At 33.8% G+C, this 25525-nt stretch overlaps 1 protein-coding gene across 3 annotated transcripts in view; it reads left to right on the forward strand.

Annotated features, from left to right (window-relative positions):
* The first annotated feature begins 1822 nt into the window (after nt 1-1822).
* The window catches only part of LOC123867234 (pancreatic triacylglycerol lipase-like), a 37163-nt gene continuing 13460 nt past the window's right edge, over nt 1823-25525 (forward strand). For all 3 annotated transcript variants that reach the window (XM_045909209.1, XM_045909206.1, XM_045909208.1), the window contains exon 1: nt 1823-2197. The gene's annotated coding sequence lies outside the window, so the exon portion shown is untranslated. The remainder of the gene's footprint in view (nt 2198-25525) is intronic.

A 25525-nucleotide genomic window follows, 5' to 3' on the forward strand; every position in this document is an offset into this window, starting at 1 on the left:
CACCAATGTGTTATTTACTTGCATAGTTTACATGTCTGACAAGTAAGTACCTACCTAGCTACTCTTGTTTTTCAAATTATTAGAGATTTAAATCAATTCGGTTTCACAATTATTTTAAAAAGTCGCGATGTCTAGCTAAATGACCTTCCATACGTGGTTAACACGTAGGTACGTACCTATTGTTTATATTAATTATTATTATCAGCGTCGGTTGTTTCCTTGTTAATTCTATGAACATGACCGCTAGACTTTACCTAAATACTTAGACATAGAATTAGTACTTAGGTAGATTTATGTAAAAGCTCGTCATATTGTATCCATCTAGGTAGGTATATCTTGAAAAGAGATAACAACTAGTCAGCTAGTCAGCTATAACACATAAATAACAATAACATGCCTTTAGTTCCTTTTCTACCTGAGTATAACGTGTATGGGGTCCTACCGAAATCTAACGATTTTCCTAGGATTACTAAGAAAACAATGAAATTGTCCTATTTACCTAAACCGATTTTACATACCTATTTAACATTTATCAGTAAGTAGGTTCTTAGACTTATCCTATTAAGAAAGCTCGCTAGAAGCGATACCTGGCTGGCTACTCCAGCAAAGTTTATTTGGAAAGCGGCTGGTTCAATTTATGAAAAAAGCGCACGGGCTTGACCGCGATAGTGCAGCAATAAAAGTTTACTGCACCACAATCTGCCTCTTGTGAACTTTGAATGTTAATTAAAGTTTAACGATATAAAGTAATGATTTAATAATTATAATATGGCCTGCTGAAATAAGTAGGTAGGCACGTATACATAATTGACTGATTCCATCCTGAACTTTCTTAATTTTTTATACTGTATAATATTTTATTATTTTTTCTAAATAAATACATAGGTACTGTAAATATCCAAAAATATCTAAGTTTTTGATCGTACAGAATATCAAAAATTATTTGTAGATTGATTATTAATTTTATGTTATGAATAAGTTACCTAACATAAGTATTATTCGTAGGTAGTTTTCATGGCCACAGTTTTTAAGCCTGTAGGTTTTTCTTTCAAAAACGTCAGACATTTATTTTAATTATCCTTCGAATTTCACAATACTTAGTCGATAAATACTTTTATTCGCATATAAAAATTTCTATTAGCGAATAATAAAGTCTAAATGCAGTAGGTTGGTTGTGTGTTATAATCTTGACTTCTGAGAGTTTCACGCAGTCTCCTATTCTGATCGTCGCCCGCACCGTTTGATGTGCAAAGGTCCATAATACGTTTAAACTTATTAGATGAACTTTTCTAATTATATATATGTCTATTTAGAGCCTCAATAGCTCAACGGTTAAAGGAGCGGATTGAAATCCGAAAGGTCGGCGCGGCGGTTCAAGCCCGTTGCACCCATTGCATTGTGGTCGTACAAACTCCTAACACAACCTTTACGCAAAGTTGGAGGGGAAAGAATAATATTTGTAAGAATATATGAGGAAATAAAAAAAATCTAGGTACCCAGTAGGTAGGTAAAATTAAATAGGTGGACCTAACACCCAAACCAAAGTGTTCGATGATCACATCATCACTATGAGGAAAAATGTGCATGTGAACTATTCGGGTGGTGTCAAAAATCCCCAAGCACAATGTGATAACCTCTTATAATAACAAACGCTGTCTGAGATATTGTATAGAAACAGGCGTTACTTTACGGAAGTATATGATATATGTACAAAGAATCAAAATCTTAGTTGCTATATATAAACCGATAAAATTAAGCTTTTGATTCTTGGTACTGTCAGAGATGATAACAGGCGTGCTTTCGTATACAGCCTGCAGCTATGCCTGCATCGTATGATGCCGGTAGATGCTGCGACGACTTTTTAATAGGCAAGCCATTGGCAAACAAGATCAAGACAACCAACGAGCAACAAGACCTAAGAAGCAGTTGAGGCATAACTTTCCCGCGCCGCGCACGCGTTCCTACTCCGACCACGTTTGCAACACTCGGAAACGTTCCAAAATTACGTGATTCCATTTAAAGAACATTTCAATTCAGTGAAGATACCATCGCTCCGTTAAATATTTAGGCATTATATCAGTTTGGTAATACCAAAACGTAACGTGTTTGTTTATGTGCACATTTACATCGAGCGAAACCTGAAAAGTACGACGAAAATCACACTGATAACTTTCAAAACATCTGATTCCATTATTGGGTAAGTTCATTTATTCAGCTTACTTCATAAAATAAGTATTTAGTCATGCATTCCAGAAGGAATTTTCTTTACCAGGTAAGTTCCTACTGTAAAATATATACACACGTAACACCTATTTGTATTCTAGAAGGACTCAAGGAAGGAATAAGCACTTTCAACACGCATGGGATGTCTGTTGTTACAATGTTACGAGTATGTTATTAGTTCTTTAAAGTATGTATTTGGTGCGACCAATTAATTTTTTTTATTAGGTGTTACGATAGAAATCTGGATTTTGTAATTGGTTCGGTCGTTTCATTGTTATTTTGTAAACAATACTTGCTCTGCATGTATTATACTTAGTTATTTTTTAACTTAAATACTAATGGACTCTATACTTGAAAGAAATACACACTGTAGATACGCTAAACTTTAGCAGCTAAAGTCCAATGGTTTATTGCATTCTTCTACGTACTACTAATCAGTAATGTTTGAGGTGCGAAGTATGTCTATGAGTACCTACTTTATTTTCTAACTAGCGCTATGCCATGCGACTTCATCCGCGTTGATTTAGGTTTTTAAAAATCCCGTGGGAACTCTATGATTTTCCGAAATAAAAGTATTCTATCTCACTCTACAGGACTTGAACTATAACCATTAAAAAATCGTTGCTCCGTTGCGGTGTGATTGAAGGACGAACACACACACTTTCGCTTATTTTATAATATGAATAATGAGGTGATATAAAAAAATATGCTAACAAAGAGTTCTCCTAAACTCTACAAGTAAGATTTGTGACAGAACTTTTGTAAGATTCAAGTTGGTACGAAAATGACTCGACTGAAGAATCGCTGAATCTACTGTTACACCTCTTGAAAACACTAGTCAAACCAATGACTTGCTTAGAAAGTCATTGAGTCAAACATACAAAAACAAGATAACTTATGTTACCTAAACGCTATACACAATACATCGTAATACCCAAATATGAAACAGCCTTCGCACGATAAATTTTACTGGTGCAAGCTTTACGTACAAAAGGTAAGTACTAAGTGTTGGCATAATTTGAGGAAATGCTTCCGAGTCAGTTACAATTGAATGGCGTAGGTACGTGAACGTAACTACGTGTACGCCTCATTGCGGACTGCGACTGCGGACACGTAACTGCAAAAACAGAACGTTACGTAGTCTACATTCTTCAATATAACAAACGATGATTTATTTATTTACTTGATTGCTGTATATAGATAATTAGCTGATAGCTGATGCCCGCGACGTCATCCGCGTGAATTTAGGTTTTTTAATATCCCATGGGAACTCTTTGTTTTTCCGGGATAAAAAGTAGATACTTAGCCTATGTCACTCTCCAGATCTTTAACTATACCCATGCAAAAAATCACGTCGATTCGTTGCTCCTTTACGTCATGAGTGAAAGATAAACCAATAAACCAACAAACAAACAAACAAACACACTTTAGCAGTCTTTGTATGTATCTATGTATGTTTGTATCAGATTCGTGTGCCCCACCATAGAGTCTAAAATACTGGGCTGATTTTATTAGAAGATCACAAAATAAAATGTGCACCTAATTTCTCTGAAGGGTTACGCTAATTTTTTTTTAATGCAATGATTTCAAGTAAAAGTATCCGCAAGAAGGATTACCAACTTCTCTAACTGCTACGTGTGGTCTCCCACAACGCGACGACCGAGGCGCTATTTCATGTAAAGTTACAACTGAATTTTTAATGCGGATAGGTGTTCATTAAGCAAGTTGACCTTTACCATTTTTAAAACAATAACTTTGTGTAGCAATATAGGTACCCATGGCCTCACTCTCGAGGTTGTGTGTAAGAGTAACACGCATAAATACGGTTTAGCAACAATTAAACTGGACTCTACGGATCTCTATTCTCTACCGTTAGTAGTTGCTACAATAACGGCATGTCCTCAAAAAAGGTTCTGTAGGCTTATTTTCCACATAATTCACATTCATCCGTGCCTCGAGCAGTGTCTGCTTGGTATTAAAGTATGAAATCATGCTACACCCGGTGTAACATACATAGTTCATCATCATCAGGATCAACCTGTCGCCAGCCCACTATACTGAGCAGAGGTCAGGAGCTCGGATTGAGAAGGGTTTAGGCATCGTCCACCACGCTGGCCAAGTCCGGATTGATAGACTTCACACTTTGAGAACAGTGGATACTTCTTCTTCTTTCTGCAGTCTGGGCTGGTTACCGCACTTAAACGTTGCCGTCTGTTGTGCGTAACAGTGGATACTATAGAGAACTCTCAGGATTGTAGGTTTCCTTACGATGTTTTCTCTCACCGTTAAAGCAAGTGATGTTTAATAGATTAAAATGCACATTACCTGAAAAGTTAGAAGTGCGTGCCCTGGATCGAACCACAACCTCCCGAAGTCAAGAAGGCAGTCGTCTTAACCACTAGGCTATCACGGCTCTTCCCACAGAACAAAGGGGTGCTTTCGACAACAATGGCTCTTCCATATACCTATAGGTACCCAACTATATTATTATATTGTGTAATTATTATTTACGCCATTAAGTTGTTTAACAAAAATAAAAATACAATAACTAGGCTGTATCGGGCAACAGGTCAGGTCACGGACACCATATCACTTTACGCAAGAATCTTCGAGTTGAGTGCCACTGTGCCCCTTTAGGCGAACGCTATACCTGATATGACTACTACAGATATTATTTTGACAATCATGGTAGTCTGCACCTGCTCTCTGAAGGTTGGATTGCAATTGCAACAAAGTAGAGCTTGTCTATTTTGAAAAAATTGCGGTGTTGGGGCGCGTCATTTCAAAATAGACAAGCTCTACCTACATAGATTATTCTTGTATGAGCAAGCTGAACTAGTCCTGCAAAAAATCACATCGATCCGTCGATCCGTTGTTAAAGTGTTATGAAGGGCAAACAAGTAAACAAACACACTTTCACATTTATAATTTGAGTAGTGATATTACAAATTGGTCTTACTTACAAAGTGAGAAAATATTAATACCAATCATTACGTTTAGCATTCTAAGAACTAAATACCCATCAAGTTTGTCGAGACCAACCCAACCAGTTAAAATTATCGGCTCCGATGTTATATAACAATATTTACAACCTGTAATTTTTAACCACCAATTACTACTCAAGTTTAAGTACGGTCCATTTGTTAAATAGACGTTAATTGTAGACCTGCGAAGAGAGCTTTATAATAATGGTATTAGATTAGATAAGAATGTCTATTGCTTAAATGAGTCCCATGTTTTATAAATACCTAATATTTTCCCGTCTTTTATTATATATCTCAAGACGGGAAAACCTAGTAAGTAGTAACACATTTTTTTAAATTCCTCTTTCTCTTCCATCTACGCGTTATATATTAGGTAAGACAAAAAATTATACACTTGAAACTCGATGCTGGTCGCGACTGGGTCTGCGTGGTTATAGGTTTTTGAAAATACCGTGGGAATTCTTCGATTTTTCAATAATTTTCCGGGATAAAAAGTAGCCTATTATCGTCTCCGGGACACAAGATTTCTCTGTATCAAATAAATGATGTCCAACACAACTTCGTCCATGTGGATTTTGGTTTTTACTAAAAATCCCGTGGAAACTCTTTGATTTTCCGGGTTGCGTCCCGGGATCGAATTCCAGACCCCCCAAATAGTAGGCCGAAGTCTATTATTATTAAAACAATTACACATTTATATTCTACAGTAAAAATAGTTCTATACGTAATTTTTATTGCATTGCCATCTATGTAAATATTGTATATTTTTGTTAGCAATATTGATTAGATTACATAACAATGTATCGGAGCCTTGGGTGTCCACTACGAAAGCCGCGCACGCGCGTTGCATTAAGCAAGTCGCACACACGATGACCTGCCTTGCAACACGCATCGCTTTCTAATCACCAGAACCTTCGCAAATGTGGTAAACTGCGACGCTGAGATGCTATGCCTTATAGACTAAACTAGAGAAACCGTGACTTCATTTTCACATAAGTAGAGCGTACTTTTTTAGATAAGTACTTACTATACTTAAGCTGATGCCCGCGACTTCGTGCCCGTGGATATAGGTGTTTAAAAATCCCGTGGAAACTCATTGATTTTCTGGAATAAAAAGTAGCCTATGTGTTAATCTAGGGTCTACTCTATCTCCATCTAATTCGCAACCAAATCCGTCCAGTACTTTTTGCGTGAAAGAATAACAAACATCCATGCATCTTTAATTCCATTGCTATGGAAGAACATCGTAGCAGAGATTGCATCAAACCTAGGTACCTATTATTAAATTTTGATTGATGATTGTTTTTTTACAAATGACAATTTTTAACAAAGTTAAAAAAACGGTCAGCGTTTAGTTAAATATTAAGATATATTTCAGTGTTGGTCCGTTACTTTTTTCAGATACAATTAAACTACTTTAAATAGATAATTTCCTTCTTATATAACCGCCAACAATTACCTTATTTACCTCGATTTCACACGCGTTCAGGAAATTTAACTACGGAAAATGTTCTGTTCCGCGTCGCCCGTATTTTTCTCAACGCTTAAGAGGAGTCTCTCCGTCACTCGCTCCATACAAACATAGTTTGGCTCTCATTTGAATATTAACCAATTAAACTCGACGTAATTTTGTAGATACATATTCTGTGGTTTGCGAGATTTTCTTTAAAATAACTAGTTTTAAAGTTACACAGTTAAAGATTTGTATGTAAATTCTTGAGGCCGTGTTACTTTGATTGAAACTGAATATTTTAACGGAAAACTGAAAAACCATAGACATACCATTTCATTATGATTGATTGGTTAGTAGATATTCAAATGAGAGCCAAACTACGCTTCTATGGAGCGAGTCATAGGGAGACCCCTCTTAACAGATGAAAACCAGTACTTATAAGCTTGAACTATTAATCACCCGAGAAAGCGCTGAGAAAATCTTTGTGTTTATGCTAGGCTAACTAGACTTAGATTATAGGAAAAGATAGGCAGAGCACATAAAAGCACTCCTATCTGTTATTATTTTGTCGATTGGTACCTATACTTACTTAATTATTTTGGTAGGTACGAATAAAACGCAGACGGTTAGTATTCACTAAGAACAGCTCAATTGCAAATGCTGCCTTAATCTATGGCACTTAAAGGAACCTTAACCCGTAACCGTACATTTAATAGATAAGGACAATCCTTAGTTTTCCTCAAGTCTGAATACGAAGCTTTTAAACAAAAATAAAACTTACCGAAATAATCTAGCAGAATATCGTTATGTTTTTAAATAATATATCCGCGTCTTTGTCCGCGAGGATTTAAGTTTTTTTTAATCCCGTAGGAACTCCATTTTTTGGAATAAAAATAGTCCATATGACTCTCCAGGTCTTTAACTACCTACATACATTTAAAAATCACACCTATCCTTTGCTCCGTTGTGGCGTGATTGAAGGACAAACAAACAAAAAAAAAACACATGCATTTACTCGTATAATATGGGTAAGTAGTGATTATTCAACAAGCCATCAACATTTTCAACAATAACGTACTTCTTCAACCAATTTTGCCCTGTAAAGGTAACTGAAGATCTACAAAAACGAAGGAGTAGGTACATAACTTCATATTTTAAAAACATAATATTATTGGTACATGATGTACGAGTAGCTACATTTCTTATTTTTATATTTACACTTACACACAGTTAGAACTGTTATAACTAGTGCTATTAGCTAAGGATCTAGTATTTTGATTTAAAAACCTTTTCCTAATAGCGGCTGCCCAAAATAGCGGTGTTAGTCACATAATAAATCACGCTTCTCTCGATGTAATTAATATGCGTTTCACGGTTGTCCGTTGTTGACCGCATAAGTCTACTGGCCACGTCCTTAGTGGAATCTAGATGGGTTCTTGATTTTGCAATACATTATATGAGATCGATAAATTGAATTCTAAATGGTAAGTATCTTTCTTTTCCAATCCAATTTTTAATTTTATCAACTCGGAAATTAGATAGACCGAAGGTAATATTCACAGAAATCCAAATAATGGTATCATTATTTCTGAACATTTTTATACACATTGTATAAGTAGACAGAATCCGACGTTCCTCGTAAAATCGTCTATGATTGTGAAAACCAGTGAAAGTCACATTGAAATCTCTACTAAGTTTAAAACTTTTAAGTTAAGCCAATCCGCCAGTCTTTGTTCGGGGCTCGGGTAAAATCCGATATTACCCGAATGTATGAATTATGTATACTTGAAGACCTATGTTACTTCTGGATACAGTAGATTTATAAAGGTGAAAGAATCATTATAATCAGTTCAGTAGTTTCAGAGTTTATCGATAGAGACAAACAAAATAATAAAAGTATAGATAGGAGACTGATCTCCAATATAATCAATCAGCAATCAAAGATAGCAATCAGCGTTTATCACTGAAGATAAACGCTGATTGCTATTTTATACTAAAAAAAATTGCCAAAATTGTAGAAATGTAGTCACGTACCACTTTTTCTCCAATAGCAAGGTTTCGGGCTACGCCTACGTAACAAGCGGATGTTTTATTTTGTTATCTGCTTGTAAAAAAAAGTTCTTTATACTTTTCTTACGGAAACCTTTGTCAACCAGCCGGCAGTAAAACAAGATGGTATCCACGAAGGAATGGATTACGAAATCAAGTTTAATAATACAATACGATTACGCCAAAATATTTAACTTTTATTACGATTAGATAACTGAATCTATAATCACATTAGGTACCTACTGTAATTCAACGATACAGGAATTCTGGGCCCTAAATTAAACTGTTTTATAACGCAAGATGTTGAGTTTTAAACATAGTTCAAATCAATTTTATATGAGCGACCTGCTTTATATGAGCGACCTGAAACAAAGCTTTTAAATAATCCGTACAAAGAAAGATATTCCACTGTGCAGTACTTACCTAAGGCGATTTAATTGTTTACTTGAAAACTTACACTAGCGTTATTTGCTAATTAGTATGGTTTTATATTCTGTAGTAGACATGTCAATTTGTCATAACTTATTAATATTCTGAAAATTCTGAGTTCAAAATTATGAATGTACAACAACCAACAAAATTAAAATATACCAAGCGTCAGAAAAATAATTTTACTATATTTCAGCATCGCAGTCGGGTTTTAGTTTTCAACTTTATCTTCGCCAGTAGGTAGATATCCAGGAAGAATAATTATTATTATTCGAGTACAAAACGATTGCACAAGAGTGTCTGTCTATCACATTTTATCATTTTACACAGTAGAGCTATGCAACCGTGTTGCAGAGGGCTAATATGTTACCGTTACACAAGCTTGCAGATTTAAATCTCTACGATTTATTACGTTTCAGTATCCATTAAATTAAGTAGCCGTGTTGATGTTTACGAGAAACAACACTCCTACACTTTACCTACGTACCACTACGTACGTACCGCTTTACCTACGTACCACTTTACCTACGTAGATTCGAAGAAAGTAGGTACGGTACACGTACTTTGTCCGAATCTACGTTTATTACACAACGTTACGGGAGGACTTACCTATTCTACCAATAATATCTCTGGAACAAATAACAACGCAAATTGATTTTTGTGTTGTGGTGTGTTGCACGATGTAACGCTGTCATGACACTAATATTATAAAGGCGAAAGTTTGTATGTGTGTGTGTGTGTGTGTGTGTGTGTGTGTGTGTGTATGTTTGTTACTCCTTCACGCAAAAACCACTGGACGGATTTGGCTGAAATTCAGAATAGAGATAGATAATATCCTGGATTAGCACATAAGTTACTTTTTATCCTGGAAAACCAAAGATTTCTCCCGGGATTTTGAAAAACCTAAATCCACGCGGACGGAGTCGCGGGCGTCAGCTAGTACGCGATAAAACTAAATAAATAAATGTAAATAAATAATCACACTAATATTATAAAGGCGAAAGTTTGTATGTGTGTGTGTGTGTGTGTGTGTGTGTGTGTGTGTGTGTGTGTGTGTGTGTATGTTTGTTACTCCTTCACGCAAAAACCACTGGACGGATTTGGCTGAAATTCAGAATAGAGATAGATAATATCCTGGATTAGCACATAGGTTACTTTTTATCCTGGAAAACCAAAGAGTTCTCCCGGGATTTTGAAAAACCTAAATCCACGCGGACGGAGTCGCGGGCGTCAGCTAGTACGCGATAAAACTAAATAAATAAATGTAAATAAATATATCTCTTTCAATTTTTGAATTAATTTCATATAATTTATGCTACCTTTTTTTCTCTCGAATTTGTTCTTCTCATTGCCTTTGTTTTCATCATCACAATCATCCATGGACATGCCTGTATTACTTTCTTTCTTCTCTTCACCACTGCTTCCTGTTTTCGTATTATTCTTATTTCGTTTCCTAATCTTCTTATTTCGTTTTACACGCTGCTTCGTTTCCGTTCTATCTTTTTCTTGTTGACTCTCTTCATCTGTGGATTCTTGCTTTTCTGTGTCCACCCAATGACTTCTATGTATACCACTAGAAGTCATTGTGTCCACCAGACCAGGCTGTCTTATTAACACATCTTTGTATGATCTTCCGAGACTTCGATTTGTCGGACTGCACTTTCGAAGAAAAGATTAAAGCATTTATTGGTTTAATTATTGAGATTATGAAGTATATTTCGGTTTGGTTTGGGGATAATGACATCTGCACATGGCAGCTTTCTAAATCAAATTATGGATAGTGAGAAAGACTTATTTTGTTAGATTAAGAATTTTGTTGTATTGTTGTATTTAATTAGATTATAATAGGGCTGACATGTACTTTTAAATGTATCAAAGCCCTTAAATAAATAAAGAAAAAAAAAAAAATGTAAATAAATAAATTGTTTATTGCAGCCAAAATTTTACAAAAGTTACAACTTATTCTAGACAAAATTACAACTAAAACAACTAAAATATAATTCAAAATAATTTAGTAAACTAGGTATAATATTAAGAAATACAAGTGTACATTAAAAATTTATAACACCCCCGACAAGTGAAGGTTACAGTAACTAGAAAAGAGCTAATAACTTTCAAACGGCTGAACCGATTTTCTTGAATTATAGCTAAGAACACTCTCGATCAAGCCACCTTTCAAACAAAAAACACTAAATTAAAATCGGTTCATTAGTTTAGGAGCTACGATGCCACAGACAGATACACAGATACACATGTCAAACTTATAACACCGTTCTTTTTGGGTCGGGGGTTAAAAATACTTTATTTGATGTATCATATAGAACAACTTGTACCACATGTGATTTACCACCAATTCGGAAAGAAATTTTTGCTGAAAAGAGCCAGTTCAAAACAATACTGTTGTGATTGGTTGAATTCTGAATACCTACCTAGTTATTCTTCCTGCGACAAACGATTTTGGAAAATCAGAAAGAATTAAACAAATCTGAGATTTGCTTATTTCTTGGTATACTCATTATATATTATTCATTGATATACTTATTGGTATTATGTTTATTCATTGGGAGGACTGAAAAGAATCAAGGAATATCAAAATGTCTGTAATCAAAGGTGATTACGATCGTAGCACCAAAGCTGTTATTTTATCGCAATTGACCCCCTCGACTAATTAATTGATTACTTGAATGGACGTCAAATAGAAGATTTTAAACGGTTTTAAAATGAACGTTAAAATAGCCACGCTTTTAGCGAAGTGTTAATGGAAATCGGTTTTTATAGCTTTACGTTTTTCTTAAATAATGTTGCTGTTGACAACTACGTAAACAAGAGACTTGAACCTAAAACTAATTCTCAAAAATGTTATCATCTTAACATTTTTGAGTTCCGTAGTCCGTAACCGAAGGGTGCCAACGGATGGCTAACCCTCCGCTGACCGTCCATCTGTCCGTCCGTTCGTCCGCCCGTCCGTCCGTTCGTCCGTCCCTTCGTCCGTCCGTCCGTTTGTCTGTTAGCGGGCTGTATGTTTTATAGGTAGACAACTAATTTTTTTACAGGATATGTATTTCTATTGTCGCTATAACAATAAATAATAAAAAAATTAAAATGGCCACCATGAAAATTAAAAAACTAATAAGTGTTTGCCTTGTGCGATGGTACGGAACCCTTCGTTTGCGCACTTGCACTTGACTGATTTTTATTTTTAAAATTTAACCAGGCTTTTTGATATTAGATAAATATACTTACAGTTTAATTATTATAGTTAGGTATGTACTTACCTAGCAAATATTTATGAAAATGAAAAGGTTTTCTGTAGTACGGAACCCTCAGTGCGCGAGCCCGACTCACACTTACCGGTTTTTAAACATAATTGGTATTTTTGACCAAAACAGATATTATTCGAATTAAGTTCGTAGACTTGCCGCTGCTTATACCAATTTGGTATGTAAATCTGCTATAAGTATTACATCAAAATAATAGTTCAAATATTTATCCTACATACTTTAAAATCTTCAATATTTAAATATCATGTTCTAAAATTGTAAAGTGACCCCCAATTCACGCTCTGTTTGCTCGAAACAAAGGTATTTTTAAGAATTTTATTACGGAAGTATAAACATGCAACACTTTAAGTGACTAAAACAAAAATAAGTATGGCTAAGGTAACACGTCTAAGCTTTACGTTGCTAATGCATTTTATGGCTATACTCGTTTCACTAAAAGATTGCGCACAGGTAAGCCTCCATTAACCTGAATGTTAGACGTTTTTAGTCAACGACCTTGGCGTATTTGCATATCTTATAGGCTTGGTGTAACTCCATCAAAATAGCAGTTATATCAAACGTATCGATAGGCGAACAATATCTCATTGTCTTATACAACCACTGTGCTATAAATATAATGCTTACTGTCGTTTGTTTACTAAAGCTGACCGCATACTGTTATAACACTCGCAAGCTGTGAAGAGCCACCCGAGCTTAATATCAATCTTTTGTTTAGTTTCCGTTGATGCGCTATAAGGACGCGTCGCGGCTAATTTGACAATTATATTACTAAAACTTTGTGAAAATGTATGGCATCGCCTACACGCACCTGACGCGAATGCGAGGATGTCATTTTCTTTACGTACTGTCGCAAGCCACGGCGGCGCGTTTGTCGCGCGCGTCTGTTGCTTCCATCGCGAACCACGTAAATCTCCCATTATGTGGATGCGGTTTTGCAGCTAACGCGAAGTCTCCCTTTACCTAACTAGTTCACTTACAAATAGATACATTGTACACGGCCTCACATTTTACAGGAGGTAGGTACATTTGCAACTTTGTCTCTCGTGGTTTGCGATCAGTTTTATGCTTGGTTTTATATGATTACCAAAGAGACTCTGAAGATGTTTCACGTAACATGATACCTGTGAGAGAATAGTAAACCCGCTACAATATATCCATCACATACTGTCCAAAGATCAATAAAACTATCGAATAATTGCTTAGAGTACAGAGAGGCTTTCGTAGCGTAAAATTTCCACACTTACGCCAAATTCGTATCCACAAAAACAGTATGAAAATTACCTCTTACATTAAATCAACTAGGTTATTAGCGGTTTGTAACATGTAATTTTCAAGCTTCTATTTTGTCATAAGCAAGACCTCAGACAAAATTCAATTCGAGTAAAGGGTAGGGGGATTATTTCGTAGCGTTTTCCCCACTAACGGTTGAACTGTATCCACCTTAACAATATAGGTATAATGATATCTTACATTAAATCCACTAGGCTATTTTAGCGATTCAGCGACTTGTAACGTGTAATTTTCATGCTTCTGTTTTGTCAGACTGTAAACAAGACCTCAAAAATGACCGGCACACTAAACCGAGCGACCTAAATAGTTAGTCTGACATAACGGTTACGTTGTGTGTGCAGTAGATCAACGAACACGAAGCATTGTGTATCACAACACTACGACAAATTGCAGTCTGCGTTTCCGCGGTGTTGCAAAACCACATGTGGATCAAAGAATCCCTGTGATTAGTCTGTGCTACCGACTTGATGAATATTACACAATTTCGATTGCATCATGACCTAGTGGTCGCACATGACCAGTAGGAGGCGTACGAGCCACAAGAAGTGCATTTTGCAGTAATGAAACTGCGAGTGACTTCGAGATGCAGCCACCCATCGTTTTTTTGTGTATCATATTATAAGAAATTCGACATTTACATAATATTGTATAAACACAACAACATATAATATTGTATATTAGATACACTTTTACGGTTTGTCCGCGTGTTGCACATTCCGCACAAACTATTCTGGTATCATTTTATTCAATGCCCCTGAATCGGCTGAATCTTGCAGCTTAAGTCATCCGCATTTATTGTAAGATATATTATCTTGAGACTAGTGCATTCTAATGGAGATACGTGATGGATTGACTGTAATATATTTATTAGTTTTAGTTTTATGACTAATTCTTATATTGTTAATCGACGACATGTTTTCCCTTGATCACTCCTTCAAGTAAGTGACATCTCTGCGAGTGAGCTAACTTAGGGTATAATTAAATCCGCAATTGGTTCTTTCGCGGCATCTCGTACAGGAGAACTACCCAGTGATACCTATCGCATGGCGGTATATCTATATGCCTCAAGCCTCTCACCAAGACAGATAAAAAAAATAGTTATAACTCATAACTATTTATGTTACTAGTAAAATACCCCGCGGATTATTACGAAGGATTACTGTACTGTATACATAATACTCGTATCGACCTGATATTCAATCTCGATTTAAACCCGATACGTATTGCGCAAAATACGTATCGGGCAATCGGCAATAATTACTTACTTACTGCAGTTTGTATGTTGGAAGTTGGTGCAAGACAAAAAGCGCCCGTGTTGAAACTGCGATCATTGTTGCCGGTCCGATGCGCTCTACTAATCAGAAGGCAATCACCCTAAGACCTAGAAAAGTCCTAGCAGAGCGAGAGAATAACTATGACATCGATTTATGCTTTCTCTCCATTTGCTCATTCACTTCATTCACATTAAAACCAGTGAAATACAATATTCACCATTATGAATCATGATCAACCCAGAGTTTGACGATAGTCTAACCCACACGTAGACTTCACATGCCTTTAAGAATTTTATTAAGAACCAACTCTAAGGCATTCCTCACAATGTTATCCATCGCCGACAAACACATAGCATATAACACCGAAAAGTTAAAGGTGCATGCTCGGGATCGAATCCCCAACGATGACGTCTCGAATAGGAAGCGGACGTCTTTACCACTGGGCTATCACGGTTGCTTATTAATAGTTACCTATCTAAATATTTTACTCACGATTTTTATCAAATTAGGTACATTTTTTATCGCAAACAATTTTTTGATAAATACTTTTAAAAACTTTTTATACATTTTAAGGACAGAAACATTTGGAGGAATTGCTCTGGCATAAGGCCATTAAAGTTAAACTTGCCCACCAAAAAAATTAGGTTAGGGTTATGGATTAATCCTTGGAATAAATTAAGAAAAAATAGAGCGTTGAATTTAACTCATCTGAAACCTACCGCATGAGCAAATCACCGTAAGAATAAAATAAGCACATTTACGAATATCTTCTTTATAATATTTTATTAATATCATGTCACCTTATACTTATTAAGAATCCAATCGATTTTCTAATGACTTTCATCTTGACCGTAAGTAATTCAATACAGTTTACACCGAGAAGTGAACCAAGTCGTCTCTCTAGAGAAAACAAACACTTTCGCTAAATACTTAACCCACTGTATTAAAATATTATATACATTATAAAGATTGCAATAAAAACTTATTCTACTAGTATGTAATTTAATTTTTAAGTTTAGAGTAGGTAACATATTTATAATTTTTATGATAGTGTTTTTGTTATTATTTCAATTTCAAGGAAATTTAAATAATTAATTTTTTTAAATAATTTTAAACAAGTACAAAATTGTGGAACCGCCGGATTCGAACCAGCGCGGTTTCTCTCCTGGGTATCGCGCCCCGTCGCTCCCCAGACTTCCGCAAATATGGGCCTATGGGGTTCGGTACTAGATGCCATTAACAGTAGCTTGAGTACTGAATAAAAATACAATTAAGTATCTATAATTTCGGCACTGGGAAGTAACTCATTTAAATATTGTAGGTAGATGGTACGAGGTACCTAGTACTAGAGGTACACTACACTCATAATGTCATATTTTTCTCTTTTATTGAAAAATTAAGACAAATCAAGATAAATTTCCAATTTTTCATTAACTTAAAGCAATTTTTAGAATTGTTCATTTAAATTAAAATTGAAAAATAAATAATTTAGACTTGATTTCAAAAACTGACTCGAAAGTTGTACAAAATGTATTTTTGGTAGGTATTTTTTATAATTCTTTCTTATTTACGTCGTGTCTTTCGTTAAGTAGGTACAGCCATTCACTCATATATTTAAATATTTTAAGCAACTTTGGATTTTATTAAAAGGCACATAATATAATAGAATCTAAAATGATTCGTGGTATTAACTTTAATACTTAACGAAATATTAAAACAAACATTGAAACATTAAAATTGAACAAGTTGCTGTTTGCCATAAATTTCACGAAATTATGTTATAGGAGCTTCAAGGTACTTTAAGGTAGGTATCTAAGTAGAAATAGACGATTCGCCCAGCTTCACTAAGGCGGAATTACTGATAAACCTTTCTACTGGAGAATGGAGTTCTAAGTTATTAAGAAATATCAAGTAGTATCAAATATTATAAAGGGCAGGACCTATATAAAATTATTATGAGACTTTTTGGGTAAATCTTATGAGCATCTGTCTTGGTTAAAGATTATGTAATTGTGTCAGTAGATGTTGAGACTTGAGGTCAATGCAATGTTTATATTTTATGTATCGAGTATTTATAAGCTCGCCGATATTCTTCTTTACATATTATTTTGTATATACACGTAAAGTTTTTTAAGTAAATATAAATTCTATTCAAATTACAAAGAGTCTGTTTATTATTTCTACTTGCAATTTATGAAAAATACTAACCATTATAAAGGGAGATAGTGTAAATTTTTACACTGTTATGACCTATGTCAACCTTTTTACATAAGTATACCTATAATATATACATAGGTATACTTTTAACACCACTTTTTAAAATAATGTTTCATAGTAATTGCCGCCTTTGTTATTACGGTAGGTACGCGACTGTTTTAAAATTCTTAAAACTCAAATAATGGAATGAAAATGAAATTCGTTTCAGATTATTGCTGCAAATTTACATTTTTAAAAGCAAAGCTTTCTCCGAGTCGTCGACCTCGATTTTTAATATACTTAGTATTTCTAGTGAATGGAATAAAGAACGTCAGTTTTACCTGAAGTCTAAAATTTCACCTCTATGCTTAACGAATCGGTTAACGATCAACTTCACCTTTCTACTCGAACAATACTTCCTCTACGTAAGTTCAAAGTCTAAAGAAAATACAATGCTAAGGCAAAGTGTATACTAAAATAAAGCATACCTACATAAAGTGTGCTTTATTGCACAAAAGCGCAGTTCTCTTACAAGTTATATTACCACAAAGACCGCATTTTATAGCATTTTAGAATCGCAAACAAGAATATTTAAATTACAACTAACTCTAACTTCTCTTTAACTCTATGTTAAACTCACCTCGTTTAACTCTTCTCCAATTATTCTATTCAACTTGGAATTTCATTTGGCAACAAATAATAATAATAAATAATTAGGTCTTGTGATATAACGCCAACTTCCTCCAACCAATCTGCTCATAGTCCACCGACTGATCGCATGATAAGGCAACCCCTCAAAAAAAAAAAAAAAAGGTCTTGTGATAGATTCAATAAAACTGCCATATTTTACCATTTCAGCACTTGATTATTTATCAAGCGCTAAAATTCAAAAACTTTTTTACACTACTTATACTCGTAGAATATTTTTATTATAATGTAGAAAGACACAAGAAAAGCCCTGACATCAGAAAGTCGAATGTAAATGCTGTTAACATTTATATTCGGCATTATTGGCCAACATACTTACCGATATTTACACACTCAAGCCAATCGGAACTTCAATGACATACAAACATAAATGCATATATGAAGTATAAAAAATATTGCAAAGGTACGTAAAATATATTTCACCTTCTTAGATGAAAAAAATCTCTGCAAGAATATTATGATAATCTGATTTATATTGAACCTAAATCAGAAACACTATATTTAATATATCCCACATTTGTTTACAATTTAGATGATTACAATTTTTATTTACTATGATTACTATAGTTTACTTGATGATAAATAAATTACCTCCCTACAAAAATTTAATTATTATTATTAATTGGTTTTTGCTAATGCCCTCATGACATGACATGAAAGCTCACCACATAAGAGGGAAATCCAGTTCCAGAATCAATTTCTTATATTCAAAGACCCTAAATTATAAACATCAGGAGGTTCCTTGTAAAAAAAACTATAATAGTTAGCTACCTATGCATCAGGCATACATTTGTAAATTATGCTTTCAAGCAACTCCATTTATATGCAATAGCAATTATTACAATAATTATTATCTTAACCAGTTTTTGATTGCATGTCTACCGGTTTAAGAGCTTTCAGTTGATTGTCGAACATATAAGTGACAGCGGAACTGCATAGAGAAAGTGACAAGTGTATTTACCTTATACACAATAATACAGCATATCTGCAGATAAAGTTCAGCGTTAAAAGGCGAAACTTGGCCAAGAGAATCTACTCTTACTAAAATCACGTTCAGCGCATTAACGGCTGTCTCCCTACCACTCACTCCATACAAACGTAGTTTCATCCTCATTCGAATATTAACTAAATAATTAAACTCGATAATTAAAGTCGCTGATGTTTATACTTTGATAAGATTAAGTTAGTATATAAAGTACTTAATCACTTCAATGACGCTTCAATGCAAAAAAAAGACCATACCTAGGGCGAGACGCGAGCGACTATGTACATAAAAGTTTTTTAAGTTTCTAATTCAACTTTTTCTAAAAATAAGTGCAATTACTGACTTCATAGAAGATGCTTTTTTTCAATGTTGTAGAAAATTGACACTTTCTCTACTACCAACTTAAAAATATTTTGGAAGTTGCATAAACTTCAATGAACAGTATCAATACATCATAATTTAAAAGTAATTATAAAATGTCTAGACACTAGATATCCCATCCGGTTTCACATAGTTATACAACTTGCTCTTCAGCATGCAAATATTTATAGTGATAAGTAACACCTACAGCCAAATAATAATTATGATGTACGGGCATTGTAGGTAGGTATCGTATTATTCAATGTAAAATTGAAATAATTATACCTTATACATACTTACACAAGTTAAACTGATTTTGCAAAACTACAATAAATTGATCGATATCAAAATTAATTAAGCTCCACGATTTCCATGATAGGTAGTTTCTATATAGATCTGTGTACTATCATAATAATATTACCGCTTCAAAAGAAGAAAAAAAACAATGCATCACTTAATATTCGCCATTTAAAAGAAAGTAAAAAAGAGTTTACTCAGATCATACGTGTATCTACATAATATAATTTAAATTAAATAAGTTTAACCAGCAATTTTATTTAGTTTCTGGTACGCAAAATATAACAAATCTACAGCCAACAACCCAACCAGTTTTGATACTTTTGGGAGGCTAATGCTTAGTACACGAGTAAGTAATATAGATTGCTATCTAAATTCCGTCACCCATTAAGGACCACAAAATGTTGTACAATTTTTTACTGACGATTATTATCAGAATTTACCTAAATTAAACGGAACTTTGGTATTACGATTAGTCTCTTAAATATTTTTTTAAAACACCAAGTACTTAAAACATATCTAACTGAAAGTCAGTAACCTCTTCTTTCAAGTCTAAGAAATAACTAAAAATAATTCAAACTAGTTATATCTGGCTAGGTTCCATACCTTAAGATCGAACCAAGTGCCTTTCTCGGACTTGTTTTTCCACTTTCGCTTTAAGTATAAACTTTAATGGGGTCATTCGTCTACACTTGTACGAGGACTCTACTGACATATATTACGTATCTATATAATATCTATATATAACTACTCAATCTAATCATGCCTGTGCATAATGATATACACCCTACTACGAGTAATTTAAAGTTAAAAAAAATGTAAAACTTGTAGTGAAATTGATATTACCTAATTATTAGTTTTCCGTAGACACCCGCGATTTTGTCTTGAGAATTCGCATGTAGGTTCTCAATGTAGGTTTTTATAATGTAGATCCCCTACTAAGAAAATAAATTTTGCGAAATTCGAACGCGATTTTTAAAATACCTAAATTCACGCACAACAAGTCACGATAAAAAAGCTAATACAAGTAGGTAATATTATTATAGAGTTGATAAAAAATACCTACACTATATTATAGATCTAGCACTATGCATTACCTTTTAACAATTTTAGCTTATAGTTTAATACATAAGGAATAAATTACATTAGTTTATTTCTTAAATTACTTAGTTATTACATTTTACATTAGTTTAGAACACAAGAAAACTCACAAAGTAAATGAATTATTGATGTCATACAACTCTTATATAATAGTGCTTATAAATTCATGTCAAGGTCTCTAAATAAAATAATGATTCGCAGTCTTTGGCCATCGATTTCACACAAAGGTCAAAAAACTTATTAATGACTAATATAACCAGATATAAATATACGTAGCTATGGGTAGAATGTATATTTTTATGCCAGATGTAAATACACTAGTTACGTATATCTGGCATAAAATAGTGTTCCTGGTTCCATAAAAATTAAACAGTAGTTAATTACCTGACTTGATATTAATTACCTGATTAATTTGGTGACAAAACTAAGGGAAGACCTACGCTCTAAAGAAGGAGCACATTCTATTTGGATATTTATAAAAAATTTACACCCATACAATGCAATCCAAGTACGAATTCGTTAACTGTCACTTGAAAATTACGGTTTGCAAGGATTTTTTCTTATAACGTTTATTTTTCTACATTTAAATTAACTTTAGTATTACAAATTCTGTTATAAATACTTTAAAATTGACTAATGTACTTTGATAAATAATGAATACCTACTTACTATGTCAGGAACCATCACGCGAGTGCCAAGGACAACAGTACAAAGTTTCAACTCAGATTAACGATATGGGCACTCATAGCTAGCAAACAAACAGACAAACATTATTTTTATATACATGTAAGATTTTACTTTGTCCGTAATATATTCAGAAAATATATTACGGTCAGCTAAGACATTACAATATGGCAGAAAATCATTCCTATTTGACCGCATAATATTGAGTTTCTGCTAAAAACCTTGTATGGCGTGCTTGGTGCGCGTTTATGTCTTTTACTAGCGATAGTACGCGATAGCCACCAAACACAAAACTACAAGACTTTTTCGATCGACTTTTACCTATTTCTTACATTTTGTTAATGTTTTTTTATGATTTGATGCCATCATTTTGAATACTTTTTTAAATATACCTTTTCTATTCTGAAGATAATAAAATTTGCCTGACTAATTTTCTATTCTTTTGTTTTCGTCGCCATTTTGTTAGGGCTAACGTAATTAAAAAATTTATATGTATTAGGTTAATATACTGAAGTTCATAGGCACTAATATTATAAAATACAAAAATTTCAAATCTATTTGGCCTGTCTGTTACTGTTTTACGGCTCAACCACTGAAGTCATTACGAAAGACCAACTCAAAGATCACTTACCAGCATGTGACTGTTAGTCAAGGGCAAACTTGTATCGGAATGAAAAAGTTAAAACAGACAATGAATTTTGTCTCAGAAATAAAAAAATCCCACGGAATTCAGATAAAGCCTAATCCACAGACGATTATCGGGAATCAGCTATTTTATAATTTCTAATTTCCACTTTACGTTTATATTTATTTTCTGTAGTTACTTAATTTTAATTGTTTTATTCTGCGTGTTTTTCTGTGCAAATAAAGTTTTTTTATTCATTTTCTATTTATATAACAAAATAATAGCTTGTAGTAATAAAACATTCTTAGAAAAGATCCTGTTCCTGATCAATATATCACAAGTCTACACGCCGCGCCGTGTAACTAGCTATTATATTATAGGTTTTCAATGTACAATTCACTGCACGTCAGTTCCTTGATGCATTGACATCACGCAGCTTATGGTAAAGAAGCATTTAAATACTTTACTAGCTGATGCTCGCGAATTTACGGATTTATATTTTTAAAATCCAGTGGGAAATCATTAATTTTCCTGGGTGAAAAGTGGCCTATGGCACCATCTAGGTTTTTAAATATATCCATGCAAAAAAAACACGTCCATTCACTGCTGCGTCACGGCGGCATTGAAGGATAAACCAATAAACCAACAAACAAACACACTTTCGCATTTATACTATAATGGGCAGTGATGCCTACGTTTGTACACTATAGGCACACATAAGAGAAAATCCCTAATACCAGGTTATTCACCCTATTTCAGGATGAATGAAATATGACTACGGTATGACGGAAGAATTAAATTATTTATAATTAATGCTAATGTAACGAGTATTTAAAAATTATCTGTCAGTCTGTTACCTAATTACGATCCATGCGCTAAAACGATCTTAGCACATACGTTGCTACCTTGCATTCTGGGAATTGACATACTTTTCATACCGAGCCAAGCAAACATCTAGACTTTTATAAATCTAACTAATTGGATTATACTGCGACTTCGTTCGCATGAACGTAGTCTCAGGTAAAAGTTTTTTTTCTAAAGTCTCAAACACAAAAAAAAAAATTTTATTCAAAAAAAAAACAAGCTATTGCAATTATTGTATTAAATTGTTTTTCTTAAAACTGGTATTACAAGTAGGTACATAGGTGATTACGTTTACTTGTCCCTATTACAATAAATTAAAATAAATTCATGGTTAAAATAACAATAATATAGCTAACTTTTCGTACAAAATTATGATGACCTTGGGTGATATTATAGTGAATTGAATTTGCTAAGAAGAAAAACTAAAAAAATGATAATTTTAAGGAAGGTCAAGATTATTCCATATTTGCGTGTCCACACCTGGTCAGCTAGTAATAAAGTGATCCTATTTTTGTAACAGGAAACAAATGGCAACCTATACTACTCGTATATTTTATTAGACCTGTATGTACGTAAGTTTTATGTACAGAAATCATGAATCATGAATAAAGTTATATTATAAATATAGATTATGAAAATCGAAAAGCACTTACCTACTTAAAAAATATTTACTTGTGAAAGCGGCTGTCATTAAAGGTTAACTTTTTATTTAATTAGTAGGTATGTACGAGGTAGGTGTGTAGGTACAATCTAGATGAAACGCACTTTATTTACTTTGGCAAAAACTATCTATCTACTTGTAAGAAAAAAATATTCGCATCCCTGTCATCACTGTGCTGAACGGGTATTCTTTCTTCTGGAGGACAAAAAATAGAGATGTTAGACTAACAAGTTTATGTTTTACGGTCCAATTCAAATTCAACATAAATTTTGCATAGCTTACACGAACGAGTTTTAATATTTTAAATCCTACTAGTTTAAACATCCTAATTACTATACTCGTAGTATAGAGACAATAGAATTATTTCACGTTTAGTAGTTAGGTAGTAGGTAGGTAGGCTTATTTCAAAGAATAAATACTACTTAACAACAAAAACATTGCTTCTCAACAAATTCAAGATGAGATAGAAAGAATTCTCAATTCTCAAGATTGTAATAGGCATGGACTTACTAGAGCAGCGATAGCTTAGTGGTTAAGTCGTTGGTCTCCTATTCCGGGGGTTCGAGTTTCGATCCCTGGCTATCTATCTTGTCGGAGTTATGTGTCTTTAAGGGCAAAACCATCGCGAATGACTTAGACGATTTCTCCTTCAAACTAGCAATTTTGACATGTCATGACCCTCTATTGACAATTAATCAAGCAGACATACCTGAAAGTTCTCAAAAATGTCCTCAATGGTGTGTGAATTGTGAAGTCCGCCAATCCACACTTGGCCAGTGCAGTAGGTTGATGGTGGATAATTGGGAAGAAGGTGCATAATTTCATATTTCTTTCTATCTTATTTATAGGATGTTAGTTATTACAAATATAGTATTTATATGTACAATCCGCTTCAATATAATATACATATATGTAGAGTAAAATCTCCATTAAAACCGAAAACTGTGTATATTATGTCTATTGACGATATCACATTCCAATAACCACTCACTTGCACACAGCTATCGTAAGTGACCTCGAGACAGTAAGAAAAAAAATCTACTGCAGCTATTTCAGAACCGGATTTAACATTTTAAAGAATTGGCTTACTTTGAAAGCTTCTAAGCCATGGAGCTTCAATCGCCAATTTATCTTAAATTATTTATCTTTAACTAGATGAATACTAGCGACGATATCCCTGGTGGATATAGAGTTTTGAATTTCGCGGGAACTCTTTAATTTTCCGAAATAAAAAGTACCTATGTCTTAATATGTTAATTCAGGGTATAAACTATCTCCGTCCCAAAATTCAGCCAAATCGTTCAGTCATTGTGGCGTGAAGGAGTAAAAACATCCAAACATTCAACTTTCACATTTACGATATTATTAAGATAGGTAGGATTTCAAACATCCCCTAAATTATGTATCATATTGAATTAAAACTCTGACAGCCAATCAAAGAAAATTATAAAATTCAGTAAGGACCAAATAGCAGGTTGGTACAGTTTGCCATAATCAGAGAATGCAGAAAATCTCCATACTTGCTTACCAACTTTTAGCTTTTATCCTCATCATTCTTTATGAGCTCTCAGGTTAACTTTATACATATTTACAAAAATGACAAACATGTTTATTAAACTTTGTCATTATTTTCATAACAAAGTAAAAATATATTCTAAAATGTAAAGAAATTTTTGATTCTTTGGTTCTTTAAGTGCCTGCCAAATCTAGATTGGGCAAATTAACTATACCTTGCAATCTTACACTTTAAGACCCAAAATCGCAACATAGCCTGTTATATCATACTTTCAAAGTAACTCGCATAGCTATTTATGATTACGTAAAGGCCGTTCGAACAATTACTTGCAATACGCTCAATACAATTAAGCAGGGTAGGTACAACTTAAGAACTTGTACCTACTGAATTATGCTACAACTTAAGAACTTGTACCTACTGAATTATGCTAAACAGTTGTAAATAATATAATTGACGTCCAGACACGGGTTGGTAACGATTATAATGAGCTTCATCTATGACATCACACTAATATTATAAAGGCGAAAGTTTGTATGTGTGTTTGT

This window comes from Maniola jurtina, chromosome 7 (assembly GCF_905333055.1).
Source record: "Maniola jurtina chromosome 7, ilManJurt1.1, whole genome shotgun sequence".
Taxonomy (NCBI): Eukaryota; Metazoa; Arthropoda; class Insecta; order Lepidoptera; family Nymphalidae; genus Maniola; species Maniola jurtina.